The 23,495-nt window shown below is 40.6% G+C and overlaps 1 protein-coding gene across 6 annotated transcripts in view; it reads right to left on the bottom strand.

The window, feature by feature from the left end:
• KCTD1 (potassium channel tetramerization domain containing 1) overlaps nucleotides 1-23,495 on the bottom strand; it is a 101,823-nt gene that overhangs the window by 40,552 nt on the left and 37,776 nt on the right. The window contains exon 2 of one of the 6 annotated variants that reach the window (XM_032704811.1): nucleotides 296-551. The exons of 4 other annotated variants lie outside the window; for them this stretch is intronic. The gene's annotated coding sequence lies outside the window, so the exon portion shown is untranslated. Of the gene's footprint in view, nucleotides 1-295; nucleotides 2,842-23,495 lie in introns of those variants that run through there. One more of the 6 variants, XM_032704803.1, reaches the window with a different exon arrangement.

Below are 23,495 nucleotides of genomic sequence, written 5' to 3'. Positions count from 1 at the left end.
AGTATTATTTGCAGAAATACATACAGCAATGCATTTTAGAAAAAGGTGGATGCCACAAGGCTGCTTGAGGGAGGGGACAGAGATACTCAGAGGGGTCCATCATAGCTGACATATAAGGTACAGGTCAGCATGAAACAAAACCTTGGCTGAAACCCTTTCCTGGAGGTGTCAGTAACAGTGTTAGGCTGCTCTCTGTATCCTGCAATAGTCCAAATGCAGATCAAGCCTACAAAGTTGATAAATGCACTTCTTGTCACACCAGAGTGGCCACAGCAGTGGTGACTGAAGCACTTACCTGATGGGACAATTTTAACTGGTACATTCTCCTTGTCCCTGAAGCACTGGCTCTGTGGTGGAGTGCTGATCTGGCCCCTCAAGATGGGGGTCCCTTGCTGCACATCCCAAATGCGGGCTGCTCACAGCCTTCTCCTCCTTGAGATGCTGGCACTGCTGAGCACATACCCTCGCTAGGTGCTGCAAGTGCTGGAGAGACTGTGGTTGCATTTCCTTGGTAAAATGAGCCTTGTTGGGATTTCAGAGCAGATCGGGACCTAGAATAAATGACACAGGTGCAGAGAACCAAATGCAAGGCAAGGGGCTGAAGGAAGCGAGGTATTTGTGCTGGATGGAGAAAGTTGCCTACCTGGAGATGCATGACAGTAAAAAACCACCCTTAGACAAGAGCTTAGAGACACTTTAATTCCAGTGTCCAGTAGCCAAGTCTACAGCACACAGCTAACTTCAGCAGAACAGCTCTAACCATACCAACAGAAACTGGTCACTGAGACCTTAAGAAAAATCTCTAACTGGAGAAAAAGAATTAATGGATAACGGCAGGAGTCAAATGAAGACCTGTACTTATCAGTGCAGCAGTAAAGGTGAGCCCAAAAACCTGGAAAAAGTCAAGTTTACAGAGACAGGATGTACCTTCTCTAGTGCTTATAAACTTCTCTGAAGATCTCCCTAAGCGTCAAAACTGCAGACAAAAGTTTAATACCTCCCTTGAGATATATTATAAGTTTGTACTCTTACTGGAAGATTAACTCAGCCCCTTGTATGTTTGGTTGAGCAGTGCTGAGGACAGTCCAAATGTTGTCATTTATTATATTCAGGCCCTGCAAGTAAAGCTCTGTTCTTCTGCACTGCCTGCCTATTTCTTGCTGAGCATCCCTTCTATGCTTGGGTCAAGCAAGTCTTAACTTAAGCCCATAACACAAGCAGGATCTTTGGAATACATCCAACACAGTGTACTATTAAAAAAACCCAAAAACCACATGTAACTTGGGGGTCCAGCCCAGATTCACTATTCCCAAATACACACGCTTCCACAAGCCACTTTTGCTTTCTCAATGGAAGGAGACAACTTCTACAGCTTTCAGATGTGCTGATTCAATTCTCACTCAGTGAAAGCACCCATTTAATTCACAAGCAAAACCGGATTTGAAAGCTGCTCTCAATTACTGCACAGCACACCACTGCCCACCTAACACTGTATAATCACAGGGTGTTCACCCCAGGATGCAGCAAGCAAAAAGATCCCCTAACTATGCTGGAGGACATGGTTTAGATGCAGGAGGACATAGAACCAAAGGTCAACAGACCTGCTGTGATGCTTCTAATGGTGTCCTATGACAGGAGCAGACTGGATAGCCAGCATTTCAGGACACTCACTCCACCAACAGTTTGTCTATTCTGCACCAGCTTCTACTCAAATTAGCAATAAAAGTGAGTTAGGAGTGACCAAACAAAAGCATAACTCCCCAACCTGAGCCTTCGCTAACTGGACATGCCCAGTTCAAAATATTTCATGAAGTATATAGCAGAAGTGCCTCAGTGACCTTCACTCAGACTTCTTTATTCTCACATGCAAAAGGGGATCTTGTCAAATACTGCAGAAACAAGCCAGTAAGTTCTAAGAGATCCCTTGGTCTGAGAGAGGCTGCAATCATTGTGGACACTTGAAAAAAACCCAACCAATCACCCAAAAAAAACTAACAAAAAAAAAACAAACCAAAAATGCTGTTAAAAGATGAGCAGTCCCTGGGAAAGGCTGCCAGGTCTGAAGAGCCTTTAGCAGCCTGGCAGTCCTGCCCACAACACTACAGCTTGACACAAAAGTCTTTGCTTCTGCTGCCCTGAGGACAGTTTCATTTACTTTCCTTTAAACCTGGAAAATAGGTCGTTTTTCTTCTCGTACTTCTATCAAACATCGGGTAGCAGAAACAACGTGAATTTACCTGTACTTCATAGGAAAACAAGCACAAAAAGGGCAGAGATGACAGACTAGATCCCCTCCATACAAGGCTTCATTCATTACAGCAAGCAGCATTGATCCAAATATCTTGGACCATTTCATCCCTGCTGCAAGAGATGCGGCCTGCCAGCTCCTTTGTAGATAACATAGCTGTGTATTCAGGGGCTCCACTCAGAATCTACACCTCCTTCCTGAATGAAGCAGCCACTTGGTCAGCTCTCCCCAGTCCCTGGAAATAGCCCAGCACAGAGCAGTCAACAGCTCCCATTGCCTCTGTAAGGGATGGAGAATCTCCCAGCCTATCTCCTGCAGCAGTGAAGCCAGGAGTGTGACAGACACCTCCACTCCATGCATGTACAGTGGGGTTTGGACCAGGAACAGATAGCGAAGGAACAGGGGAACACTGGAATCCATCTTTCAACTGCTCCCAGATAGACTACTTCTAGGTTGAGATATATTAATAATGTAATTTTTAGTCAGACTTTTCATTCAAGTGCTGTTGCCTTTTATCCACTTGTAGCAGGCACTCCACATATTTTGTAACAGTTTTTACATAAGAAAAGGACAAGGAAAAAGAAAAAAAACACTCCCTCCTGGGTTTAGAAGGAAAGGACTTCTGTTTGCCAGAACCATGCTGGTTTATTTGAATGTAAAGTTAAACAAATCCTTACAAATGGTGTTCAGATTTGAGTGGGAAAGAAACCAACAGGTAACCTTCTTCTTGGACCAAGTTTGCAATTTGTCCAATAATCTTCTGGTGAGAAGCAACACTAGAAAACAAGCATTGCTAAAATTTGACTGTTTTGTTTGCAAGGTAAGATCCTATCAGCAGTACCCGAATAAAGATTAATGTCTTGAATTGCAGTTGTATCTGAAGATTTTAAAGACCCATAAAAAGGTAGACTTCAGTGGCATAACAGGAAGGTTGTCATGAACTGTCACAATTTGAGAAACGGCTTTTTCTTCTTTAGATTTGACTCACAAACTGAACAAAAATAAGCCTGTACTGCCTTACTTGAAGTCAATTTATACTCCAGTTTGAATAGCACCTGCCCTTGGGTATGTTCCAGAAGAACATCTACCTTTCCACAAAAGGAGGCTAACACCCATCATAAAACTTCTAGAGGCACATTAGATGTCTGTTCCCCCCCCAGCAATTTCACCCTTAGAAGTAGAAGGAACGCTGCCAGTTACAGCCTGTGCTGAGGAAACATGAGTTATAATTTTACCCTGGGAAAATTGCTGAACTGGGAGCTTCTGGTGTGGCATAGGTCTTGCCTTCGCAATCCAATGGTTCTTTTGATTCAGAGAGGCTTTGAAAGGGTGGTGATGAAAAACATAGCCTCTCCCTTTGAATCAGCCAGCTGCCTGCTTCCCTCTGCACTTTTAAATTTGGTTTATTAATTTGCCTAGGAGCAGAAAGAAATAACACTGACCCATCTAGAGAAGATATATCCAAAAATGTATCAAAGAACATTATCTATTTCAGGCTGACCACGCAGACAACAAAAACCCCAACTTTGTACTATCCGAAGAATTTTGTATCTAGAATCACCTTATCAGGCTTAAGAAAGTCTCTATTAGCTCTTCTGGCCATATGAAGAGGAAAGAGGAAAGGGACAAAATACAAGGATCTGATAAAACCATGTCTTTGAAATGTTGTAACACACAAGAGCTTTAAGCACTCTCCAGATGTTTCTCGCAGCAACCAATAATAAAATATTCTCAGATGGAATTGCAATTTTGAAGACATTGCATCCACTTGGTAATTATGAGACTAGCTAGTAAAACAGACAGCTTCATCTATAACCTGACTGCAGAAAAAAGGCACAGAAGTGCTTTAAAGCCATACACTTTCAATTATCTAATTTATTATGAAGATGTAAACAAAACCACAATTTTGACAGTTACAGCTCAGTCTGGTAGAGAACTGGAAATAGGGTGTGAAACTGTAACCTATACATCCCTTGCTCCAGTATTGATGAAACACCATGGGCAAAAAGAACTGACATTTAGGAGGCTCTGTGTCACTTCTCTGTTTTCTTCCTGTCTCATCTACTTCCCCTCCCAACAAGTCTCTGAAGCTGAACTTAGTAAAGCAACGTCCCTGTCTCAGAAATGATAATCTATCAAAACCCCAGCAGAGGGACAGAGACTTCTGAGAAGGAGAACAGTGTAAGGAAAGGGTAAAAGTTGAACTTGCTGAGATGACGGGCTTTTTGGAAGTCTTTGTTAAGACGGACTGCAATAGGGAGTGTTTACCCATCTCTACAATGATCCCATGCATTTCCAGGGCTAGCTGGGAGTTTTTCCTCTCCTCTCATAACTCCCATTGAAATTATCAGCCTACAGATTTCACAACAAGCAGGAGAATGAAAAAACCCAAACACTATCACGAGAGAAATCGTATTATCATTACCTATTTCAAAATGCCTGTGGGTTACTTAATACCTTGGGACAGGCAGCATAACACCACACAGGTGCTCAGGGATCAGGAAGCAGCCTTCTGCTAAAAATACACATATGAGGCAACACACAGCACCTCTCCCCAGAGCTCTGGAAACAGGCTATCCATGTGGCGCATGGGACCTGAACCCAAAACCATAAGAGACCCAGATACTGCCCTATCCCCACCCCATAATAAAATCTGTCCATCTTTGGATTTTAAATCCCTTAGAGCAGCTGGTATGTTTTTGAGTGGCTGGTAGGAAGGGGCTGAAGTCCTGAATTAAGCTAAATACAGCTGGGGCTAAATTCAAAAGGTTCCTTCAAAGCAGTAGCGCATGAAGGCTTTTACTTCATTTTACCTCTTTTTGGGTGTTTGAAGTTTGCTTAAATGCTGGAAAAGTATTTAGGGATGAAGGGGAAAAGGGAATGGTGAGCATATGACTATGGGGGTCATGCAGCAATTTTTTTTGTTAGTGTGAAGGGCAGGATTCAAGGAAAGGAGAACACAGGAGTCTGGCAGGCAAACAGAGTGCTTGGCAAGACAACGACCATATGGCATATGAACAAAGCATATTTTAGATTTGGTTTGTTTGATTCCATTATATGTAAAAGATACTCTAAGATCCATGGCTAAGAAATACAATTTTGATTATTATTGTTTTCAAACCTGTAGGGATTTCTCCAAGTAGTCATTGTAGCTCATATGATAAACACATCCATTTGGCAGCTAATTTTAGCATTTTTTGCCCGCAAGGGTGATTAACCCTGAATCTATATAACCATGTGCTAACAGAAGCCGTCATTGCCCCCACCAACCTCATGAAGCAGCAATCCACTATTTAATTGTAGATGAACAATCTCTGCTAACTACCTCAGCAAACTCTTTATTTTATATTAGGAGGTTTTTACTTGATCCAACGCCAAAACAGATCATACATATAACCTTAGAAGAGTGGATGAAATTTACGTTATATGGAATATGCACTACCTTGGACTGCACGGCCTGCTTCTAAATCTGTGCTTATTCTTCTCTGGTCATTAATAAAACACAAAGAACCAGTTGTTGGGCAACAAAAAGACATGAAAATATTTAAAGAAGCAGAAAAGTCTATGCCTGTCAATCAATGAGAAATGCCTGTCTCACTTTCTCTATTTGTTGGCTTTTATTGCCTCCAATGTACAATACATTTCAATAAAATTGAAAATAACACATTAGCATAAACTGATAGTAGATTATAGCTATGTTATGGCACAGAGAAGAATCACATCATTAGATGATTCCAAGGGACAGCTCAAAATTCAAACAACAAACAGCTGCTTCAACAAGAAAATGAAAGATAAACATAATACAGTTATCTCCAAAACATACAGAAATCAAGTGAGACAACTCTGGACACAGCCTGTCACTTGCCACAGCTGTGGCAACCACCATAAGCATGTAGGTATGAAGTAAATGTCTCTTTTGTTGGGCTGTTCTCGAATGGGGCTCTTGGAGAAGCTGGCCCTTGCCAGAAGGTTCAGATCAGGTAATTCAAACTGCTGGTGAGGCACTAGGCTTTATATGAATTATGCTCATTCAAAATAAGATGTGAAATCTTTTGTTGGGTTTGTGGGGAAGCAGGGGAAGACTTCATTTAACCAAAGCTAGAGAAAACAAACTCACTGAATGTCTTGAGTGGTAATAACCAGTAAGACCATGCTGCTAAGGGTAAGCATCTTCTATAGGCCCAAACTGACAGTTTTGAACTACACTTGTTTTCTGCAATAGAGAAGAAAACTTTAAAGAAGGATCAAGACTGAGGATCAAGACTGGGGAAAAAAGATCTAAAAAAAAAAGGTATCAGGTACAGACAACCACCAAGTATGATGAAATAAATTTTTAAAATCATATGCAAAAAACCTACCACATTCCAGTAGAGACATGAAAAGTGGAAGAAACCATCACAAGAAGAGGAGCTGACAGGTAAAGGAGCAGATAAAGGGACAATTCTAAACAGTGACACATGACACATTCGGAGTCTTTAAAGACCAATTCCAGATAGTCTGGGAGATAACTGCAAAGGATTTTATCTGGAACCACATAAGTTTGAGGGAAACATCAGGAAGGCCTTAGAGCTTGTGTCTCATTTCATGCTTGCCCTCCTGCTGTTTTACTTGATGCTTGTCTCCTAATCCAGGAGCAGTGCAGGAAACCATCAGCTCCCTCCCTAGTGTGGAAGGGGAGGAAAGCAGAGGCCAAGGCACTAGCATTCCTGCAAAGGGCAAGGAAAGGGGGCAGGCACACCAAGTGAATGTTGGTAGTGGGAAAACCAAAGCATCCCCTTTTGGAACAACAAAGCCCTGCAAGAAAAAGAAAGGAGCAAACAGAAGAAGGAGGCGGCATTAAATTGGGAAGAGTGGAGAAAAGGGGGGGGTTAAAAAAAAAAACCCAAAAGAAGCCCTCCAAAAATGCCAAACATTTAAGTTGACAAGTCTCCCCTTCAGAACAAATATTTGAGAAGCTTGGCTTCAGCAACAGAAGAACTGTAATGTCAGAAATAAAAGAGCATTTGAAATAAACAGGAAAGGTTTCGGGGCTTTTCTGGTGATCATCTAGTAGACAGTAACAGAATTTAAGTTCAGCAACAATTCCTGAATTTTAGATTGTCTCAGCTATCTTCCATCCCATTACAAACATACTCAACCGAACGCTTGACTTCTGATGAACACCAACCTAGAGTTCAAAAACTGAAGGGGAATAGCTTGAGGAGAGGTTTATCCGTGTGGAGAGGGGTTGGAGTGGAAGGATGTGACGCAAGATTGTTTTGTTTTTCAGCAAAAACACTAACCCTCATCATTTCCACCTGCTCTGCCTTGCACAATGAACAGAACTTCAATCCAGAAAGCAACCATGGGTGAGGGTATCTGTGCACCTTATTCCACATATCTGAGAAACAGTGTGGAATGAGGTGTGGCAAGAAGTGGAATTCCTAACTCCAGCCCTGGTCAGGAAAGACGGCTGGATGCCAACCACGCCATGAAGGTCTTGTCATCTAAAATTCAAGTAAGGTGCTGAGAAGCCAAACACTTTCTCATATTGAGGTGTGCCACAGGTACAGAAAAAATTTATTTACAGTCACCGGGTTTGATAGCCACAGAAGTCTTGCCTGCCACACATTTGCTTCAACAAAACCTCTTAACCCATCTCGCAGTGATGAGCATTACAAAGTGTTCAGCAGCAAGTAGCTTCACCAAGAATAATACACTCCTGCCAACAGCAACTTCACTTGACCAGAAGCAAGTCTGGAAGTTTCTAGGATGCTGACGTTGTGGTATCTAGTAATAAGGATGGAAGTTCACCTACTCAGGGCACAACGAAGCAAGCCAGGAAGTTCATCTGGGACTAAGAAACCCAGCAGAAATCTGAATGCATGGTTGAGCTTAAGCAGTAGCAGTTACATCAGAAATGGTTTTAAACACAAAAAGGGAATGGAAGACAAGCAGATAAACTCTAATACTCACATGCAAATTAGAATCAATGACGACAATTGATTTTTATAAAGGGTCTAATGATACAATGTCAACTAATTCTTCCCATCTGAAGCCTGGCACCATTTAGTATATTTAATTCAAAAAAACCCTGAGTGCATTTTTTTTCTTCCTCCCCTTCTTCTGGCTCTTTTGCCATGCTGACGTTTGTTTGCATTACATCTATTTTGAGCTAAATTAAATAGGAGAAGCAGAGTTTTGATTCAGTAGTAGCAATAAATGGGGTTAGCCTGGCATTGATCTGTGTAAAGGGGCCAAAGCTAGGACTGCCAGAAGCAAAACATGGCCAGTGAACTCTACAGCACCAAGAGTGACCCTGCAGCTGAATTCCTAGCCCTGATTACAACAGAAAGAGACTTGCTTTCCTGAACAAAGAGTATTTCAGGCAACAGATTAGCAAGAGAAAGTCTACTTGCAATGGCAGACGGAGGAAACTGACCAAAAATAAGAATCACAGCACAGTTTGGAGGATGTTAGAAAGCTTCTGAACAGCGCAAAACAAATGCCTGCCTTGCTGTATATTTTTTGTATGCCCTCATGAGGCTCAAATGCTGAAAAAACGGTATTTTTCTTTTGCATCTCAGTTAAATAGCTTTAAGTTAGTGAAGTGTACAGTGGGGAAGATGAGGCAAAACCACACTAAGGATAGCACACTGAAAAAGTTCCCTTGCAGACTAAGAACATTTGTCTTGCAGCCCTACAGAAAGGGCAATCACATTTACTCTAAGAGAAAAGGCCCCTTTTATAAATCATGCTTTAAATTCAGCCTGCAAATCTGTACAGAAGGAGAATTTCACAATCCTTAGGAAACACGGATCAAATTTGCTCGCTCTCTGGGTGTTTTTGCTGTTGTGCAATGCCAAACAGCAAGAGCACAGCAGTAAATCTGGCCTCATGACTACCAAGTTTAATCACAGTGTATCTACAAGGGAGAACAAAGTGCCTCTTATTCCTGCTGCACTGTGATCCCTCTGGATCTCAAGCCAAGCAGGGTCAGTTCAGGCCAGCATTTGACTAGAGGCCAGCAGAGCACTGGAATCAGCCGCTTCCAAGGTTGAAGTAAGCTCTCACCTCACCTCTAGTGAGACCACATCACACAGGAGAAGCACACAAGATGCTGGACACTCAGTCATCCCCATCAGCACCTTCAGTCACTGCTCCTAATGCTCTGGCAGGTCCGCTGGCTATTCACAGGTCCTGTACACAGCGAGAAGCTGGTGAGAAGCATAGCACTGCCAAGTGATCCGAGATTACTGAGCAGCAATGCTTCCTATCCTCATTTTTTTATCCAGGACAGTTGGGTGATGTGGTGTTACCTGCCTAGAGCTCATCTTTGCTGGAAATCCTGAGCAGTGCAGCACCGCTCCTCATGCTGGCTTTGCCAGGAGCAGTGGGGATCTCAGCCCCCAGAGCAGTAAGAAAAACAAAGGATCATTCATCATCACTGCTTTGACTTTTAACCTATCTCTTTTTCATATTTTACATAAGCATTTCCTGAAAAACAAGGACCACAAAATATTGAGCCATGTCAATCCTTGTTTATAAGCTATTAAAGGCCTTCAGCCCATTTTTCCCCACACAAAGCCCCATAAGAGATTTTTGCTTGCTGCTTTACCAAGGGGCAAGGTGGGAACCCACAGAGGAAAGTGAGAGAGATTTAAAGAGTCTGTCAGTGTACTGACAGCCTGCAAAAAATTAAGTCAGAAATCTGCAAGACATCACCTTGTTTTTTCAATGCTACTCATTTGGCTTGCCACTCTTATTAAGGGTTGATTACATCCTTCTCTTTAGTTTCGTGGTAGCTGCAATGTCAGAGTATGGGACATGTGGTTGTCATGACTGGAAACTTGCTGACTGATTTATGAGAACTTACAAACCCACAAAACCAGAAATTTTTTATTATTCACTTACACTCTGAATGTTCCTTTCACATTTAATTGAATAAATCTTGAGCTAATGAAAGTTTATTTATAGTTCAAAATTCAGTTTCCCTTCTGTAGAAGGGTGCCTAAGCTTGATATACCTTTGCTATAGAAATCACCCCACAATATCTTCCAAACAGATCAAGTTCAATATACTTACATTGGTAACAGCATCTTAAGTTGTCATTTTAACTGTTTAGCGGGCACTGAGCCATGTCAAATAGATCAGTTCATTATTAAAAGTGGCAATTACTGTAAATTACACTTTTCATAAGAGCAACTACCTAAGCTTTAAATATGCTATGATACCTCCCTGACCATTCCCTTTAAATGAGGATAGCTGAGGGCTTAGACATCATCATGCAACAAATAGCTGTGCAATTTCGGACTACTCTTTTTAACCACTCCTCTCCCCAGGGCTACCACCCCCATGGCAAAACTGGCAATACAGACTACATGCTCCTGCCTCTTCTGTTCCAGTTCACAGACTAAGTATGGCAACTCAGTTTGCTGGTGACAGTGACAGCACCCAAAAAATAATCCCTTGACCAAGGTTTGCTGTAGCTGCTGAAGTGCAGGCACACAGTTCCTTTTGCTGACTCCACAAGGGAGCAAAAGCCTTCCACAAAGGAGGAGGGCAGCCGAGGGTAGTAACATCAAGCTAAGATTTGCCAGGGCTTGTCTGTCAGAGGACAAAGTTTTTCATTTTAACCACTTTTGGCACATTTCACATTCAGTATTTTCAGGAGCTTTCTAGGATGTTTATGAAACAACTGCAAGGTAGGCAACTAAATTGATGGCGGCACAAAGAATTCCTTCCCACATTCCTCTCCCATGCTCTTACCATTGAAATAAATGAAGATGTAGTTTATGTTTCTGTAATTACAGTTTGTATAAAGGAGAACAGGTTGCTAAGTTATGGTAAGGAGCCCGTGAGCCTGTCCTCTGCTTTGAATACCACAGCGATGCAGATTTTACCGAATAAAAAGACCAGTCAAAATATTACTCAGAGGGAATCCACACTCTGATATCATCCAGCATAAAACGACCTACTTTTAAACTATTCACGTTAATCAAACCAATCAACTGGGAATTGTTCTTATGAGAGCTATTTTAACATAGGTGACATTCAGAACACTGTCAGGTTCCAGTCGTTTAATATTAAGTACCAAAAGAATAATATTACAGGTTTGCTTTATGACATTTTTGTACCATATATCATCTGTTGTTTGCTTCTAATCTTGTGTTTCCTCCATTTAAATTCTTACAGTATTTATATAGCCTTGTAAAACTCCAGTACAAAAGAATAAGCAACAGGAACTTTCCCCCATACATTACTTACCAACTTAACTATGTAACACGATGTGAAAGGTTTATGCACACCAGCTGGATCTCATTACAGCTAACTTTCTGTCTTTTTAAAGTGTACTTTATCTGGAATATTGAAATCACTAAGAATTTCACTTAAAAATATGTTGAGCTGGCATACACACACGTTTCTACTGCGGGATGCTAACTCATTCAATAGGTTCACAAGTTAAGCTTGTGGACGCTAATTTCTGAAGTTTAAAATGCATCAGCTCCAATTTAAATATCTGAAGCCAACAGAACACCTCAGCTTAATTCAGTCTTCCCTTCTAAGCATCATAGTAAGCAGAGACACTACTCCTCGTATAGTAAGAAAACCAGCAAGGAAAACATAGGAAAGGAAAAGTTGCGAGAGGGCATTGGTATCACCTCCCTACTGACTGGTGCTAAGACCCAGAGGTATGGCAGCTTTATATAGCAAGATACGTCTAAAACGCAGGAGTCCGAGCTGGGATGAATTCAGCAGCAAGACCATCAAAGAGGTTACTAAATACACAGATGAACCAAAGCAAGCTTGTCAAACAGTTTGGTATTACCAGCTGAGAAACTCCTGTTCAATCGTGAGGCAAGAATTGCGGTTTAATAAAAGCACAGAACAAAACAGAGCATAAAAAAAATCATGTGCAGTGATTTTATTTTTGTTGTATATTTGACTGTAATTACTGTCTTAAGTACTTTAATTGTCTGGCATCTCCTCAAGTGCCTTGCCTGTGGGGAGGGGAGGCAGGGCAGTTTATAGTTTGTTATTAATGAATGAAGTACAAACAAGTTTACCTTGTCTGTAATCAACATTCCCATCAAAGCAGTTTGAGAGGAAAATGTAAAGGGGTCCATTCATCCCATGGACCCAACGTGACTCTGTTAATATCTGCTTTTTAATGATTAATGTGCTTCTGCCATGTCACTTCCACCTCAGAGTGGGAAGTGGCAGACATGTTTATAACACCCACATGAAAAGCACCACCTATCTGTCCACTGCTGTTCTCTTCTACAGACATCTGCTCTTGGCCACTAACTTGGGGATGGGGTATGGGGACAGCCCCATATGACCTTCCTTGCATGCATTCTAGGTGAGAAAAGGGGATGTGCAGGCGAATCTGTAGGGTCATTTACAGTAGGTCTGGAATGATACACATCCAGCCCATCTCCACTGTAAATAAATTTTGCCTGGAGTAGAAATGGAGTGGAGGGAAACAAGAATGAATGACGAGAAGAAGCTCATACAGAATAAAATAAAATATAATTGTCTGCTTCATTAAGAAATTATTAGAGCCAAGAAGGCATAAGTAAAAGTCAGTGGAGTGATACAAAGAAGATGGTAAAGCCAGGAGGATGGAGAAGCAAATTGCTATTTTTCACAATTAGTAAAAGACACAAAGAGTACAAATTTGGCTGTTAGTCTTGTTTTTCCACTTAAATTGGTACAGAAGTCTGCTGCTTTTAGATAACATCACATCCACAGCCCAGCAGACCATCCAGATAGCAAGTGTACCACTGGCAGAGCAAGCTTTCTCTTGTGGCTGTCAGCCTGTCCTGCCTGTCAGGAGCTCACCTCTGGGGCCAGAGCAGCTCTTCACCACCCAGGCTGCTATGAGAGGGACAATCAGCGTCAGTTCTAGTGGCCTATATTGCAAGGATACTTGTCCACTAGGATCTAGACTGAGACTGCTAATTTTCTCACAAGTCACCAAAATATGTACTTTAATAACAGCTAACAACTTTCTCTTTTTACAGGTGGGCACTTTTCCCCCCAGCCCCTTCTTGGATTAGATCACTAGTGCAAGCAGAGTAACATCACAGTCATGTAGTCTGTATAACCTTTATTGCCTTTCATCAGCTGGTGCACTGTCCAACACTGTCACCTCCTATCTCTTGAAGCACAACTTCTTACTTTCATGGTACTGTCTTGCTGGCATACAGCCAGCACAGTTGTTGCTCCAGGGAGGCTCTATGTTGTGGTGGCCACTTCTCACGTACTTTTTTTCCACAGTAAGACACAATTTTCAAGTCACATGTATGACAGTTTCTCCAAAGCACAATCCTACTGTTTCTACAACAGTGCTCAAAGCACCCTACCATTGCAAAAAAGCAGATATTGCTGATCAGATGAACACTTCTCCTTGAATAACTTTCTTATAAAGTGCATAGCCATGTATTTTGATGTAGCTGCATATATAAAGCATGGAAGTAGACCCTGTAAATATTGATTTGAGTCTCCTACTCATGAAAATGCATAGGAAGAAACTTGCCAGAAGAAAGATGCGAAGAGAGTCTGTATAGAAGTTTATAGAAGTTTAAAACACATTTATTAAAAAAAAAGTGAAGTACAGTATGATAGCAGCTTAACTTCTTCTCAAGAATGGCTTGCAAAAAGCTAGCACCCAGCCATCTACCACCAGAACCAATGAGAAATTCCTGGCTGCTCAGAGCTATGACACTGTTTTCTTCCTTAGGGAAAAAAAAAAAGTGTTTTGATCAAGCACACCACCGAGGCATTTAAGGTTGTCATGTAACGTGAACTGACTATACAACAGAAATACAGGCATTAACATACACAGAACAGACTAGCACACACAAGTAATTTTGGATGCAGACAGCTTTTCATGCAAATAATTCAACAACCCTACTATTCCACTAGGAAACAGAGTCAGATAAACATGGGAAAAAACAAGACTTTCCAACTGTTTCCCCTCGACCCTGTACACTTCCTACATGCCCTCCCACCACAGAGTGGAGCTGCTCTCTCTGTTTGGCATCCAGGTGGGATGAAGCTGTCTTTGAAAGCAGGAACCCACTGAGGTTCTTCTCAGGAATTTTATGAAGTATCTTAAAGATTAATAGAGTATATGACAAGCTTCTGCAGTGCTTTGATCAAAAATATGTTTTTGCAACTTCCTCAGTGAGTTTTAATATGAAGTGAATGAGAAATTCATCTGGACACTTTAGTTTACAAGGAGTATTTCAAGTAGCTTCAGGAAACTACTTTATTGTCCATTAGGCATAAAACCAAACACAATGTTACAGGCCATTTTACCACTGTGCTGACAGGGGATTTCTTTCAGAATACGTACCCAAGAACCAATGACTACTCTGACACAAAACTCTACAGGAAATCACTGGCTTAAATGTCACATTAGGTTAAGAAAAAACTTTAGATTTTAGTTCCCATAAGAGGCAATAATACAATGTACTTAATTTAAGTACTACTTTTTTTTTTAACTGACTCTAAAGTTGAAGAAAACTAAGACTTCCCTCCCTGCCCCTTCACTGTTCTTTTATATTTTCCTCTAGCATTTCTAATTTATAGGAAAAAAATGCACAGTTTTTCTTCGCCATCCCTCTGGGTCTGTCTTTTCCTTGATCAAATTTTGTTTCAGTGCAACTACTACATTTTTTATTTAGTATTAGGAGAGAAGGATTTCCCCCCTGCTAATTTTTTCCTCCAATTTCAGCCCATCTCCAAACAGAGACATTATTTCTTACTCCTTGAATCCATTAAACTAATCCAGCAGAAGCACACTGGTATACAAAGTTAATCTGGTTCCCAAACAGATATGCTGCAACAAGATAGTTGATAAGGTTTTGTCACCCTGCCTTTCCTCTCCTCATTTTCCATTTCAACATATTACTTCCATCTTTTTCTTCTCACAAAATTTCCACACTCTGCATCAAAATTCTGCTAACACAGCTATTCAACCCTTGCTTTCTGGCCTCCAGATAGGTTGGAAAGCTCATATCTGCTCTCCAACCCTCCTAAAAACCCCTTCAGATAAAATAGGTAACTGCTATTTCAGACCACTATCATTAATGATAAAGAGAATAAAAGGTTTTCAGACTGGGGCTTTTTTGGAGCTTTTTGGTTTTATAAACATTGGGGAGGAGGGACAAAAAAAAAAAGAAAGAAAAAAAGACATTTTAGGGTTTTTTATAGCATTGGTTCCCTTTTTGGGAGGAAAGCCTGAGAAGACCTGCAGAGTCCTGAGCGGTGGGCTGGCAGCAGCAATGCCCACCATCCCCGTGGCAGGGCTGTGTGGTCACTGCTCAAGTGGCAGCGTTCCTTTGGTTGGAGCCTGAACCAACTCACTACAGGAGAGATGGGGCCCCAGAGGACTCACCATGCCAGGCTGCTGCTGTGAGGGTTAGGGTAGTAGGGTAGCTGCTGCAGCTCTATTGCTGGAAATCTTTACAGAACAATGCCAGAACACCACCATACCAGAGCATTTTACAGCAACTAACATTGGTAAGATCATAAACTTGTAGCAAAAAAAGTGTCCAGTGGAAGCAGTGCAGCACTTTACAGAAATAAAAATGCCTTAATAAGTTACAGTAGTCAGCTAAGCTGCAAAGCACAGAAGGAGGAGAAGTGTGTTTTGCTGTTTTAGCAAAAATTTGGACATGGGCCTTGTGAAATCAAAAAAGAAAAAAAATATTTATCAGCTATTGTATTTTTTTCCTGGAAAGATATAGATTTGACCTGATGCTTTGGTACCTCTCAACAATCAAAACAACATACATGAACTTCTGAAAGTATCTGCTGCATGTTTTACATGACAGCAACAGTTAGTACAGTATCATTACCCTGTACTGCAAATCTAATGTACTATTATATTCATGATCCCAAATATGTCCATTACCACTTTGCAAGCTAATATACCATACTGAGAAAAACTGACTGGTTAAATTTCTACTTTAGCACAGGCATAAGGAATCTTTTCTTAATGAATTACAAGAGTAAACTTTGAAGTGTTGAATTATCCTCCTCTGTACCATGGGGATAATTTTAGCAGTTACAGAGTAGTCTAGTGCTGCTTCCATATTCCAGAAGAACATATTAGCAACTCAACTAATACTATATTGAGTCACCGTACATTTTACATGCAATACCCATTTTGACACATTTGTAGTTTCCAGTTACAATAAACTTGGTTTTCCGTCGCTTTTTTTTTTTTAATTCCTTATTTTTTATACTTTTCAATGCCTAAAACTGAAGGGAACAGCTTGTATCTAAAAGTACTTTCAGTGGAAACATTTGCATTCACGTCCTACTTAAAAGATACCAAAAAGACTCAGTATTTTACTTGAAACCAACTGACAAATGCAGGTGCATCTCAAAAATAATACACTAAAAGTCCCCCAAAAAAGGTAACTTGCAAAGAGATAAAATCAGTAATAGCGTGTCAAATGCCCCAAAAGGAAGGAAAAACTACAAAGTTCCGAAAGAACATTAAAGTTGTTTCTGCTTTTCAAAAATCAGACTGTAACTGTGTTACACATACTGCTTTGGATTGGCAGCAGCTTCAGAAAACTGATTATGCAGCAGTTTGAGTCTGACACAAACCACGTTAGTCCCACTCTGCCTATTTTATTTTCAAATGGTACTTGTGCAAAAGAGCCAGATTCAAAGGTTGAGGGATTTTGCATTGCCATCCCTGTGAAGGAATATCACTTTTTAAAGTGTTTGTGCTGGGGAAAAAAAAAAAATCGTATTCCTACTAACATCAGTCAGTTCTAGAGAACCTAGTTTTCCTCACCTGGTTTCATGGACAACATAGCTTTGCATTATCCATTTTGCCTCAAAGAACAGTTCCTTTTCCACTCTCAAGTTTGCCAGTCACTGATCAGTGTGTGATTTCAGAGGAAGTGGTGGGTTTTTTCAGAGAAACTGTATTTTCAAAGAGATAATCAGCAAGATACCTACTTAAGGGTTACTGAATTAACAGACACGAGAAAGTGTAAAATAGACTGAAAAGCTGAACAGTTATTTCTGAACTGCTGATTAGCCGAACTCCACAAGCTTAGAGCATCTTCTTACTTTCCCCCAATCCCCTAAAAAGCATTTTAAAGAATTGAGCAGAAATGTGAACCTGGTCTTGCAATAGTCTAGGGAGAGTTTCCAGAAACTAGTGTATCATGACAGGAAAGACACAGCATGTTTTCTAAACCCAAGATGGAAACTAATACCGATCAATTTGATAAAGGCTTACAAAAAGCATCACCTCCTGATCACCACAAACAGCCAGTACTGCTGTCATAGCTGAGATGAGGAGGAAGAGCTGAGATGAGGAGTCACAAGCATCCTTTATGACTAGCCAATGCTGCCAGTTATAAAATTATTAGAAACACTGGGAAACGCTCAAAAAGGCAACCAATTTAAGCATGTTTCCTCTTTATTTGAATTTCACACACCATTCGTACTACAGACACAGGATTCTGTTAGGACATCTGTGCTCCCATTTACACTTTCCAACTTGTCGACCCAGCTCTCAGTTAGGTCCTCCTAATTTGGCATCAAAACTAGGTGGGTTAATTACAGCACTTCAGATGACAGCACTTCAGATGACTCACATACTTCGGAACCAGGCGATTTCAATACAAGGGAAGGAATTTATCAAGCATGTCACAGGTAACAGCCAGCCCTTGTAAGAAGGGAGGAAGGAAGGAAGGAAGCTATTTAAGTCCACTTCACTTTCCTTGCTTCTCGTCTTTCCCACATTTCAGGAACAAGAAGAAAATAGTCTCAACCCACTCCAAGTAGAAATAAGGTGAGGAGGGCAATGTGAGCTGATTTCCCCTTCTCTTTTGTGCTAAACCCACACACCTGTGCTCACCACATGCTTCCACTGCTGCTTCTCCAGGGGAGCCATAAGCCAGAGGATGCTCTGTAATTAACCACTGATGCTTTCCTATTGAGCCCAAGAGTTTCGGTGCTCTTCCTTCAGGTGCACTACAGACACCTCATCCATGAAACAAGAGCTCACACCAGCAAGGCGAGGACAAGCTTCCCATCTGGTCACCCTGGATCAGTGTAAGAGCTCCGTGTGATTATACTGGGCCTTAATAACTCAAAGTCAAAGCATCAGACACAGTATGCTGCCCTTACTGCAGGCCAATCTCCCTCTGCCACACTTGAAGCCTGCTAGAAACATACAGAGAAAAAACAACATGGCAAAAGAAGCAGCTATATATATATCGCTGTGGTGAGTAAAAGCTCAGGATTCAGCTGAAGGCTGTTGAGAAATCGGTCTTGAAATTTTTCCAGAAATGTTTAATTTTAAATATACATAAATGGACACACATCACAAAAAAAAAAAAAAAAGGAGCTTAAAATAAAGTGGTGTTTTAGAGAAGTTATTCACTTATGCATTACATTTCTGACAGACTGACACAGAAGTAGTAACAGCATACACAGGTGCCAACTTGCAAAGAAGCCTGAGAGCTGTGGCTCCATTAGAGCTACCACACATAAGAGTTTCAGCTACCCATCCTCTTCCTCCCCCCACTCTCCATATCAAAAAACAAACTAAAACAATGATAGCATCATCAGATCTGGTCCCTGGGCACTTTAAGGAGGAGAATGGGAAATGAAGTGCTGTGCTAGAATTAAGTTCAGCTCAGAAATTACCCCAGCACTTCCATAAGACTTCTGGGATATGAAAACAGAAAGAAAGCCAAAATTCAGCTTCACACCTCGCCTCCCATAAAGAGATTTCTGCCCTCTTCCCTTTGCACAGAAAAGTGCTCTAGCCTGTGATACCTGAACAGCACCTACCAACCAACCTCCCTCCCACTGTGAGCTACCCCCACTACCAAAAAAGCTACACTCAAACCCCATCTCCTACCCCTTGGGGAAGGATTGGTTTCATACAGCCGGTACCACTGTTCGAAGAGAACTGATTACCTCTTGCCAAAAGCTACACAATAACTCATTATCCAAACTACATGACCCATTTTAAGTACCAGAAACACTGCAAATCACCTCAGAACACTCAGGCTAGGACTCGAAGCAAATCAGAAGTACCAAGAAGGTACCAGTTCAGGAGTGTGCTATACAGAGCAGATGTGTCCTAAACATACAGTGAAAAAAGAAAATGTCTTCATACATCGGTGAAGTGAATAGGGGTTTAAAATTTTACTCTAATTCCATTCTATTAAAATGATCTGTCCTAGCTACAGAAGTATATAGATGCATACAACTGGTCACGTATCAATTAACTAAGAATCTATTAGAAATGCATATATTGCCTCTGCGCACTACAACTTTGAATACTTCCAATACTAGAAATTGCATTTACGAGACAAAGGCACTTATTGGGGATTAAGTCCTTAGCAAGTCTGAAGGTTTCCAGATCAACTAACTAAAACTGGCTCAGTGCAAAAGCATATGAATGTCTAAAAGCCCAGAAGAGCCACTTTTCCTTGTTGATAATCCATAAAAAACAACCAGAACAGAATTCAATCGTGTGTCTTCCAATGTAACTTTTAGATCAAGGTATTATGAGAAATTCCAATCCCTTCCTTATTACCCCCTTCAAAAGCCTACAAGAGACTTAGAAAGCACTCCCTGGAAACATGATTATATATTTTTACTATCACAACACTAATAAATCTCCTCTACATCAGATAAAATGCAGTTACCAACACTTGTCCTTTGAATCCAAAATATGATAAAAAATTATCTTGCACATACATATTTGGCTACATGCCCTTAACAATTTCCTTCTGAAAAGAAGGGTGCATTTATTGCTTCAGAAACAGAAAAGCAAAATAATAAAAAAGAAAGGACACAGGGGAAAAGATGAACAGAAGGACTTCGAAAGTGACTGAAAAAATCTACAACATCTCTAATTAGGTTCCAGCTTTGAACACAATAGTGGGGGTACCATGGTCTGTTATCAAGTTTATAGCCAAAGGCACAAGACAATACAACCCCACATTCAATTTAATTACAGCCTATGGCTTTTGCAGTACTGGTGTGTTTGAAAGGGTTTAAGCACTCATTTATTTCTACACCATACATGAAATAAGGCAGCTCTGTGTCATACAGACTCACCAATTAGACTGAACAGTTTCTGATCTCTTGCTCTCTAGAAGCAGAGCAGCGGGCAATGGGAGATCTCTTACAGAATAATCACAGAAGACTTATTAAAAAAAAAAAAACAACTAAACAACCTTTCTACTGCCTTTAAGCTTGAGCATTTTATCTTTCATGTGCACAGGGTAGTAATATAGTCATTTCGCATTCTGTAGAATGTAAAAGAGTGTCAAAATATAGCAGCACTTCAATGATGCTGGTTTTGCTCTTAATTGTACTAAAAAGGTCATCTTTATTTGAGCTACACAAAGCTGATCATCTCTTCCATTTTTACCTCCCCTGAAGGCAGGACCATCAAGTTCTCCAACTAGTTCACATGATGCAACTAAATAAAAGCAGTCTAATTTCTAAAAAGTAAAAATATTTTGAAAATTAAAGTGATAGTAGAAGAAATCACCATCTGAAATAGTTACACAATTTATTACCTCCAACATATCATATCAATGCAACCAAGAGGACCTACAAAGACAGTAGTGGACTTTTAAACTCCACAGCCACAATTCTAAGTGTGTGTATCAAAACACCATTCTTGGATCTTCTCTGAAATACTCTACCAAGTCACCTTAAATCAACTCCCTCTCTAACAGCTGATTCAAAATGGACCAACTTCAGTCTAGGAAAGAAAAACCAGTTCCCTTCACTCCTTTCAGTGTAGGTACTGCCTCCAAAGCTGTATATGATATCATTAAACTTATCTCTATTCTGCTTTTCTTGTACCCATCTTTGGAGACATTCACATGCTTTCCAAGTCTCACGTTTGTTATGAGGAACACAGCCTGAGATATCCTTAAAAAGAATATATTCTTAAAAAGAAAAACCCTCTCTCTCTTCAACAATCTTTAGAAGCGCTCAGTCACAAACAGCACTGACTTCCACCAAATAGAGCAATAGCCATGATTCATAATTCATATGTTTCACTGTGGAGATTGACAAGAAAGCTATCTTTGGGGACCATACTTGACACCACTGCTATCCCACCCCCCTGCCTCCCAAGGATTTCAGAACAATTTTGATGACTATCGGCTATAAAAGGTCCCTTCTACAGTTAATCACTTTCCACATCTGTAACTTAGTAGCAGATGCAAATCGCCTTACTTAAAACCCACAAGTACCAAAGTAACAAACAGTACCCCCACAGTAGTTACAGTTTCTTAAAATGTAGGTTAAAGGTCCCTTAACCCCCATGTTTTTAGGATTTTAAGCTCAGTGCTTCTCTTAAAAAAAGACATCAAGAAAATCCTGGATTTTCTTGCAACCTGGGATAATCCATTAATCAAAGAGAAGGGCACTAAGTAGGCAGTAGGGCAGCCAGCACTAACATCTGAAACCTGATCAACAGCAGTACTGCTACAAGAACTTACAAGGTATTTAGCAGTCATAAGTCTTAATAGCTACTGTACTTTAAGCCCTTAAGATAGGGATATTGCTCCATGTATTACCCTTGTAGAAATAAAGCCTAGCATCCTAACACCACCATCCTAAGCATCCTTCCCTGAAGATGTATGATGAGTTCTCCTGCCCAGTATACTGGGAAAGCACCTAGTGATGATTCTGGTTAGAGATATTTGTACAGAACGTAAGTCTTTTTTGTGGCCATTTAACAGAAATGCAGGTTGTTCCCAGCTAAGATCAAGCAGAAAGATTCTTATCCACATCCAAAAATCAAGACTAAAAAGAGCTAGACTTACCAGCTACTTTTGATTTGTTCCCAGTTGTGCCAGCTGCCTACTCATATTCATCAGGTGCTACTGTTCTGCCTTCTTTTGCAAAGAAGTCAGAACTAGGGTTCTGGTTCGGGTCAAAGTAAGCCCTTCAAAGAGAGTGTAAGGCAACAAAAAGACGTGTGCCAGATCAAAGGAAAGCAAAAAGGGCAGCTCTGAATTTAAAGCAGGAGGAAAAAAAGCATTTAAGGATTTGCCAAAGCAGCCAAGACAAACCCACATGGCTCAGGTTTTAATGACCGAGTGTTTGGTACATATCTTAATAACTGACAAACTCTTCACAGGCAGCCCAGAGAAAACCAAACAATTTAGAGAACAAACATAATCAAAGCATTTGAAAGTGACAGGCAACTCTCCTCCCTCATGGCAGAGGCCAAACTATTTTCCTTGACCTATTTTTGGGTATTACGACTGTAAGTAAGTTCAGCATGTACCAGATCTATAAACCCCCCAAAGCTACCACCATATTGTAGCATCAAAAGTTAAAGCTTTAGCTATTGTTCATCTTTCAGCAACATGAGAGATGAACAACAGCCAAATTACATCCCTCTGTCATCAACTTGAACTGAAGTACTGCTGTCAGTGGCAGGAAAATTGTTACACTTAGAGCAAATAAAGACTGAAAAGAAAGTTGTGCCACGATGGCACAGTGCTGCATGCTTAAAATACACTATAAATGCTGCTCTCAAAGCTGCAACCTAAAGCAGTAGTTGCATTAAGATGAACATTTAATGTACTTTTCTCGAGCTCTGGAAGAGGCTTCTACAAACGCAGTGTTGAAAAGACATTTTGGGGCTAAAACAAAAGATGGGAGCAACTACAAGAGAAAAACATAAAATTAACAGTCTTGCTCAGATAGCTAGTGCAAATTGAGGACATCCCATTTAGTGCTTTTGTGTAACCTTTTCCATACCTTGCTTACTGCTATCAATGCTATTAAAAAAACGGAAAAAATAAGCATGCAGTATAAAGATGCTAAGAAACCCACATATCACACCACCACTTTTTCACTGGAGTATTGCACAAGTCCATGAGTGCAGCAGAATCTGTTCCCTGTAAGACTAATTAGAAAGACAACCAATAAACCACAAGCTTATGACCTTCATCTTTTTAAGGAATCACTAATATTTGTTAACAGCGGAATTTAGTGTCATAGCACTTGATGAGATGTATTCAGTAAAAAGGCCTGGAAACTCTGTGTTTATAATTAAGCAATAACGATGAAGGCCAGGGAATTTCCTGGGGATTAATGACCAGTTTGGAGAGTCGATGGCTTGAGGCGATGCCTTGGGCCATTAACCCCAACCAGTCATTAATTCCCCCAGGAAATGCCCTGGACCTCGATTAGTGTAACTATTATAAAAAGTAGCTAGAGAGAAAAA

The sequence above is a fragment of the Chiroxiphia lanceolata genome, chromosome 1, assembly GCF_009829145.1.
Source record: "Chiroxiphia lanceolata isolate bChiLan1 chromosome 1, bChiLan1.pri, whole genome shotgun sequence".
NCBI lineage: Eukaryota > Metazoa > Chordata > Aves > Passeriformes > Pipridae > Chiroxiphia > Chiroxiphia lanceolata.
The sequence above is the reverse complement of the archived record's forward strand: the minus strand, read 5'-3'. Positions and strand labels throughout refer to the sequence as shown.